Below are 10,830 nucleotides of genomic sequence, written 5' to 3'. Positions count from 1 at the left end.
CGTCCATATCGATCCCTATGATTATGCAAATGACATTCTAGAGAACCTTTGGTTATCATGTGATGTTCACTTTTCTTTGTGATACTTTACAAAACCCGAGATGATCGGTATCCTACTAAGTCATGCACATGCTCACTATACCGTTCTTCTCATTACCGATTTTATTCTTCTTTCTTGTTGAAGTGTTCCATCATCCCCGTGACATATCACTTGTTTCTGGCCAGACAATGATGGATGCCTTCACACTGAGAGGACCCTAAGAATATCTCTCCATCGTCGGAGGAGCAAATTCCACTATCGAGTTATCTAGTCACATGTCAAGTTTTCGATGAACCTGTAAGTTATTAGTATGATCACCTAGTTACAGATGATGTTTGATCAACCCCAAAGTCCACCATACTATAGGAAGTGACTATGAAACTCTCATGGTCTGAGGAACTAAAACACAGGCTAAAACTCTGTGTTATAACAATTGATTTCATATGATATTATCTTAATGCATAACAATCAAGTTTGGGTCGATTCAATATGATTGTTCTTTTAACGTCACACTCTCAATGTTGTCTTAGGACTATTGCTCAAGTCGCTCTGGTGACCCGCAAACAACGATGGTGTGGCAGCAGGGCATCCTCGTGATGGACATGTGTCCTCGAGCTCCGTCATTGCGACAGTGTCCGCGAACATGTTGGAGCAGACACCGTCGCATTGACGGAGCCCGAGGACACATGTCCACCACGAGGATGCCGCCGCTGCCACACCATCCTTATTCGCGGGTCACCGGAACGACTTGAGAAATATGTCCCACCGGCATAGAGCAAAATGCCATGAAGGTTATGGTTGTAGAAAAACATAGGCCCCTGTCAGTGTGGTGCTAATCGTGATTATGACATGAAAAGACAATGGTTTTCTCTATTGGAGAAAAAAGAAAAATGTTATTAGTAGTAGAATGTTGACGTGACACCGTGTGATGAGGTAGGAGACTGATTTTTTCTTGAAACAATGAGAATAAAGTAACATATATGTAACTTACAAAAATGGTTTGAAGACTTTAAGGAATATCCATTAACACTTTGAAAAGAAGTTGCAACATTTTAAGAAAATGTTTCGCATAGTTCACCTAATTTCTAAATTACATTTAGTCCTTATGAAATGTGTGTCGGATCATGTAGTCATACTAATATGAGAAACATGTCCAACCCTATGTTGTTGCTAGTGTCGATACACCTCTAAGCAACTCCGTTCTATTTCTTTTTGTTAGTGGTGCATGTTCAAAGCTAGAGGGGCCAAAATATGTATAGTTGTTAAAGTGATAGCTATGTCCATTAGGCGTGTATGAATGCCCTTTTTTCATACTAGAGTTGCATGGAATGCTTTGTGGAAAAAGGTGACGAGAGCATTTTTTAATAGCACCAAGTAAGAAATGCCATGAAGGGCGTGGTTGCAGCTAAACATATGCCCCGTCGGTGTGGTGCTAACCGTGATTATGACATACAAACGTAATGTTTTTCTCTAGTGGAGAAAAGAGAAAAACGTTACTAGTAATAGAATGTTGATGTCACACCGTTTGGTGAGGTAGGAGGTTGATTTTTTTCTTGAAACAATGAGAATAAAGTAACATATATGTAACTTACAAAAATGGTTTGAAGACTTTAAGGAATATCCATTAACACTTTGAAAAGAAGTTGCAACATTTTTTGAAAAATATTTCGCGTAGTTCACCTAATTTCTAAATTACATTTAGTCTTTGCGAAATGTGTGTAACGGATCATGTAGCCATACTAATATGAGAAACATGTCCAACCTTATGTCGTTGCTACTGCCAATCCACCTCTCAAGCAAGTTTGTTCTGTTTTTTTCTTGTTGTTGGCGCATTTTCAAAGCTAGAGGGACCAAAATACATATAGTTGTTAAAGTGGTAGCTATGTCTATTAGGCGTGTATGAATGCCTTTTTTCATACTGGAGTTGTGCGGAAGGCTTTGTATAAAAAGATGACGAGAGCGGCTTTTAATGGCACCAAGTAAGAAATGCCATGAAGGTTGTGGTTGCAGAAAAATATAGCCCCCGTCAGTATGGTGCTAATCATGATTATGACATGAAAACACAATGGTTTTCTCTAGTGGAGAAAAAGAGTGTTACTAGTAGTAGAATGTTGATGTGACACGGTTTGATGAGGTAGGAGGTTGCTTTTTCTTCTTGAAACAATGAGAATAAAGTAACATATATGTAACTTACAAAAGTGATTTGAAGACTTTAAGGAATACCCATTAACACTTTGAAAAGAAGTTGCAACATTTTTAAAAAATGTTTCTTCTAAATTACATTTAGTCTTTACGAAATGTGTGTAACAGATCATGTAGCCATACTAATATGAGAAAGATGTCCAACCCTATGTTGTTGCTACTGCCGATACACCTCTAAGCAACTTCGTTCTATTTCTTTTTGTTAGTGGTGCATGTTCAAAGCTAGAGGGGCCAAAATGCGTATAGTTGTTAAAGTGATAGCTATATCTTTTAGGCGTGTATGAATGCCATTTTTTCATACTAGAGTTGCGTGGAAGGCGTTTGTGAAAAAAGGTGACGAGAGCAGTTTTTAATAGCATCAAGTAAGAAATGCCATGAAGGGCGCGGTTGCAGATAAACATAGGTCCCTTCGGTGTGGTGCTAACCGTGATTATGACATAAAAACGTAATGGTTTTCTCTAGTGGAGAAAAGAGAAAAATGTTACTAGTAATAGAATGTTGATGTGACATCGTTTGATGAGGTAGGAGGTTGATTTTTTCTTGAAACAATGTGAATACAGTAACCATTTATTAGTATAATGTAGCTATGTTTTTAGGATATTGAAATCATATATACGAAGTTATCAATATACTATCACTCCCTTTAATTCCATATATAATCAATGTACTTTTTTTTGTCATGAAAAAAAGTACTCTCCGAAATTAACGTTCTCCTTCTCATCAATCAAAAAATACAAATAAATTAATGTTCTGGAGGCAGATGTGACGAGAATGCCCTTCGGTTACCACTTCGGTTGTAGACCTGATTGAATCGAACAGATGGATTCCTCACCATGTGACCTAAGAAGAAAGAGAGGTGCCGCCAGGGATGTACCCGCATCGGAGGGCTGGCGGGAACCGAGGGACGCGGAGGAGGACGGGAGGGCGGGAAGAGGAGCGTGCGTGCGGGGTGCCGGAACGGGAGCGAAGCAGGCGGCGCGGCGAGCCGCGGCTCGTTGCCATGGAGCCGCCAGACGAGGAGCGGAACGCGGAGGGTGCGGCGCGCTGCGTCTCGTCGCCGTGAGCCACCAGGCGAGGAGGTGCAGTGCGAAATGGCGAGGAGCGACCAGGCGCTGCTTGCTCTGCAGGTAGTACTTACTATTGTGGGGCTTGCTGTAGCTGCAGGTGCTGGAGTACATGATATGAAATGCAATTTTGGGGCTTTTTGACTCAAACGTGTGTCATTTTGGTAAAGATGATGAAATATTTGCTTCTCTGGCAAATGCCAAGGAACAAGGCGTGTGTTGTTGTCAAATTACTCTCGATATGGCATGTAAGGTTGGCGACGCTAGTTTGTTGTTGCTAGTGCTCGCTAGCAAGGATATCTTACCGGCTCTTGCTTTCACCCATCTCACACCGGTGCTTGCCTCCTCACCACTACTGCTCCTCACCTCTCGTCACTCGCCATGGATAAACTCTCTGTGCTTCTTTCCTGCCTCGTCTTGTTTGCCGTGTTAGTGGCATGCAAGTCATCAGATTGCCCAACAGCCTGCGGGCAAGTGGACGTCCCCTATCCCTTCGGGATAAACTCACTGTGCGCAATGGGTAGCGAGTTCCGTCTTGATTGTGTCAATTCAAGCGGCAGGATGATGCTCTATGCCGGTTCATACGAGGTCACCTGTATCTCTCTGTCTCTGAGCAAAGTTTAGTTGAGCATGCCTATATCATATCTCTGCATCGACACGGCGTCAGGAATCAGGACTTACCAGCATGCTGCTAATCTGAGCGGCACTCCGTTCAGCTTCTCAGAAGATGACAACAAATTCTTCGTTATCGGCTGCAACACGGTGGCTTATGTCATACAAGATGATTCTGTAAGTTATCTGTCAAGTCCCTCTTTCATTTTCCAGTTTCTCTCTGCTCCTTCGTCCTCTCTTGGTCATGCTGCTAGTTACGTGGATCAATGTTCAACAGAAACAGAAACAGCTGATCATCTGAATTTGTGCAGAGCGTTAGGGGTTGCATCTCAAGATGCCTACCAGAAGAGAGGCTCAACAACGGCTCATGCTCTGGATATGGGTGCTGTCGAACGGAGATCCGGAGGAATATGTCATCTTACAAGGTGTTCCTCAAAGAAAGCTACAACTCCACAGAGGAATTGAGGTACAGGAGTCGTTGCAGCTACGTGATGGTGATGGAAGAAGCCGCACTTGACTACAGTACCACATATATCGACTCCATGAAATTCTATGACACAAGAAAGGGGCAGGTTCCAGCCGTGATGGATTGGGCAATAGGCGGGTATGCATGCAAGGCAGCTCGACTCAATGGGACGTCCTACGCGTGTGTTGGTAGAAACACTGAATGTGTCGACACCTCGGTCGGGCAAGGATATCTGTGCAATTGCTCCAGCGGCTACGAAGGCAATCCCTATACTGTAGAGGGATGCAAAGGTAAATTTCCCCTCTTCTAGCTACTAATTAGTTTGCATATATAAGGTTTGTGATTCATCCTGAGATGTTGTTCTTTTGATTCAGATATCAATGAGTGACTCGATGTTGAGAAATATCCTTGCCCAGGGATTTGCAAAAACAGGCCAGGGAGTTACACCTGCTCATGTCCACCGGGAGAAGTACTGGCATACGTGCCTATTGGTGGTGGGGTCACATATTGCAGGGCTCCTACAACAAGGACAAAGTGGTCTGGTACGTCCCAAACCGTCTATTTAACTCCTCATACCAACATAATGCAAAGAAATTTAAGTGATCAGAATAAATCTAGGCTAATTGGTTAATGAACCAGACCATAGTAACGCTGCTACTAATTGCTAAGATTACATATTAGTGCCTAGACCACATAGTTAATTTTAATATTTCTGCACACGAGTATGTCTAAGTATAAACACTAGGACAAAGACATAGTATGGAAAACTATTTATTATGGGAGTGGGACAAAAATGATTGGACCCATAAAATCACAAATTAATTTTACAATTGAAAATTGATTGTGAAGTGGCTTCATAAAATTCTATTTGTTGCAACTTGCAACGAAATTATCATGCAGACTGTTGCTCTGAAGAACTTATTTGTATTCCTAGGACTGCTTCATTTGCTGATCATCCTTCCCTGCTGCATCCTCTGAAATAACCTATGAATCTTGTTACAATATCTGTAGGGTTTATTCCTAACTAAAGTATGACCATGCAAAAATAACCTTATAATCACTTGAAAATCAAAACAATGTGGGCTCTCGGCAGCCAAACAAAACTTCTGGTGTTTCTGTAACAATGCAACATTGACAAAAGTGGTAGTCGCTGCTATAGTGATCATTTCATACTAATGAATCATTGAGTTCACATTAGTTATAGTGAACATGTACATGACTCATGTCTAGATTATGATAAAACAAGTTGTAACGCCGTGTAACATTTCAAGTCTGAACTTCTGAAACCGAGTAAATCACAAATGCACAGGAGTGAAGTTTCCTATAAGATTTTCTGCTATGTCTTTATTCTTCACGGAGTGCATTATTGGGACTATAAATGCCCATGTTTATTAATACTTTTTTTTAACCGAGGCATTATGTTGTTTCACAGGTGTTGTGGTCATCATCATACTTGCCAGTGCCATTGCCTTTTTATTGCTAGTGCTAGGTGCTATTGTTCTAAACAAGAAACTGAAGGCAAGAAAAGGAAGGAATCTCAAAGAAAAGAACTTTAAGAAGAACCATGGTTTGCTACTACAGCAATTGGTTGATAAAGATATCTCTGAAAAGATATTGTTTAGTCTGGACGAGCTAGAGAAGGCAACGAACAACTTTGACGAGACCTGAAAGATTGGTAGGGGTGGACATGGCACAGTTTACAAGGGCATATTGTTGAATCAACAGGTTGTCGCTGTGAAAAAATCCAATCTCACTGTACAAAGCGAGATCGACGGCTTCATTAATGAGGTAGCTGTTCTTTCCACAATAAATCATCGCAATATCATTCAATTGGTTGGGTGTTGCCTCGAGACAGTATGCCCAATGCTGGTCTATGAGTTTGTTTCAAACGGGACACTCTCACAACATCTTCATGTTGAGGGTCCTCAAGCGCTAAGCTGGAGAGACCGCCTCAACATTGCTGTTGCAGTAGCGAATGCTCTAACATATTTGCACTCATCTTCATCAATATCAATAGTGCACAGAGACATAAAGACAGATAATATCTTGCTTGATGACTGCCTAACCCCAAAAGTATCGGATTTTGGTACTTCCAGACAGATACCAATTGACAAAACAGGGGTTACAACAGGTGTCCAAGGCACGTTCGGGTACCTTGACCTTGAGTATTATCATACACACTGATTAACTGAAAAATTGGATGTCTATAGCTTCGGGGCAGTGCTTGTCGAGCTACCGACGAGAAAGAAACCGTTCTTATTCCTGTCATCGGCGCAGATAGGTCTGGTCTCACATTTTAATTCACTGATTACTTTGGACAAAGTATGTGAAATTTTGGACCCACAGGTTATGCTGGAGGCTGGGAAAGATGCCGAAACAGTTACAGGACTAGCTGCAACCTGCTTAGCTCAGAAAGGGGATGAGAGGCCAACAATGCGACAACTTGAGACAAGGTTACGAGAGTTGCTAGCAACTAGGAGGAACAATAACATCAACAATAAAAATGTCTCGGAGCAAAACAACGTCAGCAGAGAACTATTTGCAGCATAGACTATTTCTGTACAGAAAAGGAAGCAAACAAAGGTCTCTAGACCTGAAGGGTCAGTCATGCATACTGATGAGAACGTAATTCAGGACATTAACAAGCGGGGAAGAATGGACTCTGAAGTTTCCCTTCTCACGGATACAATGTTTTCCCGGTAAGTTTCTTGTTTGTCATGTCATGTTTCTCTACGATCACGAAGCTATTTTCCCTCATACGACTAACCTAACTACACTGCTGACACATGTTACATTTTCCAGCACTTACACTGGTGGTTGTGTTGTCCATATTGGGCCGCATTTTGAGGGGGACAAGCTAAAGCTACCCTTAACGAAGGTATTATTCCTCAACTTGATATTTTTTATATCTTCCTCTAGTTTACACGTGTGAAATATAAGCTCACTGGTCTACGTCGCTGTTAATGCACATACGATGTATCTAGAACAGAGCGGGCAGCCCTGCATGAGTGCCTGAAGCTGCAGGCCAGCTCCTCGTCTCTCGCCCCCAAGATGCAATTTGGAAGGTGCTTGCCCCTTGAGGCTCTGCATTTGGCATTAGGACAGACTCCTATGTACCCACCCATCGTAGAGCTTGAATTGTTATGTTATGTCTTCTAAGGACTCGTGTGTCTGGGCCAGCCATTTGCTTGCATGCCAGTCCTGAACCTTAGCACTATGTGGCAATATTGTAATCATCATGTATAAGACTTTTCATAACCTGACTAAGTTCCAACAGATATCTGAATCTTGTGGCTAACCCAGCTTAACTTCATCAACTGGTTCATGCTGCTTCAACAAGATGGTACAAACTCGTTCCCATTAATCCACCTGTAAGCCAATGGTTGGCGACGATATCTGCTAATCCCTCATTGGGAATCATATCATGTGGGATCCTGATTCATGTTAGTGCAAATTTTTCATAACACACAGGCCATGTTTAATCAAACTAACAAATATGTGCACACAGGCATTAACCACCGCCTCATTCGTATTTCTTTTTAAATTTGGACAGCACTTGCAAATTTATCAGCTCATAACTATACGCACACACGTGGAAAAACTGACTTTGAACAATGTCAGATCTTATTCAAACATTGCTTAAGAGTTTTTAATTTTTAAACTCCATCTAATATACCTATTTTCTTTGGTCTCAACTGAAGGGTAGATTCTAGCCGTCCCCATACATAGGACTGCCCAAAACTGAACCATCACGAAATGTGAACAACAATTCCAGCAGCTGAAACTGCAAGTAAACCACACTCAGGCAGTTAACAGTTACACCCTCAGGTTCCATACATGCTCAGGCAGTTACAGTTGCATCACCCTCAAGTTCCATACATGCTGAGGCAGTTACAGTTGCATCCTGAAATTGATGAACTTTTTCGAATTTGATGATCAAAATTTGAAATCAATGAAAATTATTTGAATTGGATGAACATTTTTTGTATTCGGTGAACAAAAATATGACCAGGAATTCAAATTATTCACAAACTTGGCAAAAAATGTTTATGCTTTGAAAAATTGTTCACAAATTGCAAAAATTGTTCGCGGTTAAAAAAATGTTCACGAAATTTTAAAATAAAAATAAAAGTAAGAAGAAAAATAAAATAAAAATCGAAAAGAAAAAAAACAGGTGAAAGAAACAAAAGCAAAATAAAACCAGTCCAGGAAAGGTTCTAGAACCTTCCCAAAGTCGGGGAGCGCATGTACGACCGACCCATATGCAAGACATGGCGAATGGGAAGGGATTGTGCTGGGTGGCTATCCAGCGACCCGCCCACCAAATAGGAATCGCCAAGGTTTATGACGTAGAGAGGGATAAAAAACATGCACAGGCAAGGGTCAAAGCACTGCCGTGCCATTCAGGCACGTGAGAGTTTACAGATAAGCCAAGCATAACAGCATTTACTTTCACCAAAAACAATATGACGTAATATATTTTCCTACCAAGCGCTACTAGCGGTTCATGTTTGTGCCTGAAGGTGTTTAGCGATGAATATTTTCCCTTATAATGGACAACAAGGTAAAAAAGAAACATGTATTTGAATTCTTGTTGCTAAGTGGACATTCAGTCGAAAAAGGGCAACAGTAGAAGAATGTGGTGGTTTGTTAATTCATTTCCTTGAGTTGATAAGCTTTGCCGAATGGTCATCATATTATTACTGACTACTTTCTATAGCTTAGTAATTGTTGCAATTTCTATTGTAGAATAACTTGAGTACAGAGAGGCGCCATGTATTATGAAAACCCACAAATAATTCCCTTAACAATATTTTTAAGAAAAATGCATTTTTCCTAAATTCCAAACATGTTTTGTAATTTCATTTTTTTTAAAACATGAATAATTTTTTAAATCCCGATTTGTTTAAAACGTGAATGAGTTTCAAAAATTTGAATATAATTAAGCACATGAACAATTTTCTGAAAAACATCAACAAAATTTTCTAATTTTCCAATTTTTTTCAAACATGAAGATTTTTTAATTTTCAGTATTGTTAAAACATGAACATATTTTGGAATTCAGAATATATATATGAAAAACAAGAACATTTTTTAAAATGCCAACAAAATATTAATTTGAAAACTTTTTTGGAAATGCAATAACATTCTTAAAAACTAGATTTTTTTCAAAATTTTGATTTTTTTTGAAACCACGGACATTTTTTGAAATTACAAAAAATATTTGAAATTTTTGAATAAGTTTGGAAGAAAATAAATTTGACAAATAGAGAATAAAAGGAAAGCGGAGATATTAAAGACAAACAAAAAGAGAAAGAATGAAACACAAAGAAAGAAAGAAAGAAAAGAAAAGAAAGAAAGAGAAAAAGAAACTAAAACAGAAAAGCAAAAATATTACTTTGTCATACACGTTGTACATTTTCCGTATACATGTAAAACGTTTTTAAAACTATTTTAAGGTTACCAAAACATGTTTTAAATGTATTTTACAAATATGTGTTAAAGATATTTTCAATACATATTGTCTAGTTTTTTGAATGATAAAAAAACTTGTTTTTAACTCTAACATTTTTGTATATTGTGCAATATTTCCTTCTGAAAATGTCAGGAAAACATTTTTGAAACTTGTGAATATTTTATTAAATGTGACATATATTTCTTTAAATGTACGAAACATTTATTTGAACTACAGAAACATTTTCTTTAAATTGTATAAACATTTTTAAATGTCACATACAGTTTTCTTGGGATGCTCCATTTACTAATAGTTAGAGAATTTTCCATACACATTTTTTTTGAGACACAATTTTTCATACACATGATAAACATTTTTCGTACACATGATTTTAATTTTTGGTACACATGATTAATATTTATACTTTTTTCATTCAAGCTGTATACTTTTTCGTATGAACTAGACATAATTTTCTATACATGTTTAACATTTTTAATTACAAGATTAACATTTTTTATGAAAATACTTTTGTAATATTTATACATTTAGAATATTCGAAATATAAACAAATTAATAAACACAAAAATAAAAAATTTGATGGAAAAACCAAAAACCAAAAAATCACGCATGACATCGACATGATGTAGCTTCTGATTACTGGGCTGGCCGAGTTCTGGCGCGGTTCTGGCTCGGCACATAGCTTGTTTTTCTGGTTTTGGGAACCGTCTAGAAGGTTTTCTATACGTTTTTCTTTATTTTTTATTTTTCATTTTTTCAGTTTCAGTTTTTTTCTTCTTTCATTATCGTTTTTTGTGTGCTTGTTTCCTTTTTTTCCTTTCTACTTCCTTCTTCTTTGTTTTTGTTTTTTATTTTCCAAAAATCTTGGAATTTAAAACAAATTGTTCTTAAATCTAGAAAAAGTATTAGAAATTTAGAAAATGTTCGCATTTTAAAACAATTTGGTCATGAAATCCAAAACATGTTACCAAATT

At 38.6% G+C, this 10,830-nt stretch overlaps 1 pseudogene; it reads left to right on the top strand.

The window, feature by feature from the left end:
• The first annotated feature begins 3,332 nt into the window (after positions 1-3,332).
• Positions 3,333-7,026, top strand: LOC123114785 (wall-associated receptor kinase 3-like; annotated as a pseudogene).
• The last annotated feature ends 3,804 nt before the right edge of the window (positions 7,027-10,830 follow it).

Source organism: Triticum aestivum, chromosome 5B (assembly GCF_018294505.1).
Source record: "Triticum aestivum cultivar Chinese Spring chromosome 5B, IWGSC CS RefSeq v2.1, whole genome shotgun sequence".
Classification (NCBI taxonomy): domain Eukaryota; kingdom Viridiplantae; phylum Streptophyta; class Magnoliopsida; order Poales; family Poaceae; genus Triticum; species Triticum aestivum.
This window is presented reverse-complemented; position numbering and strand designations above follow the sequence as displayed.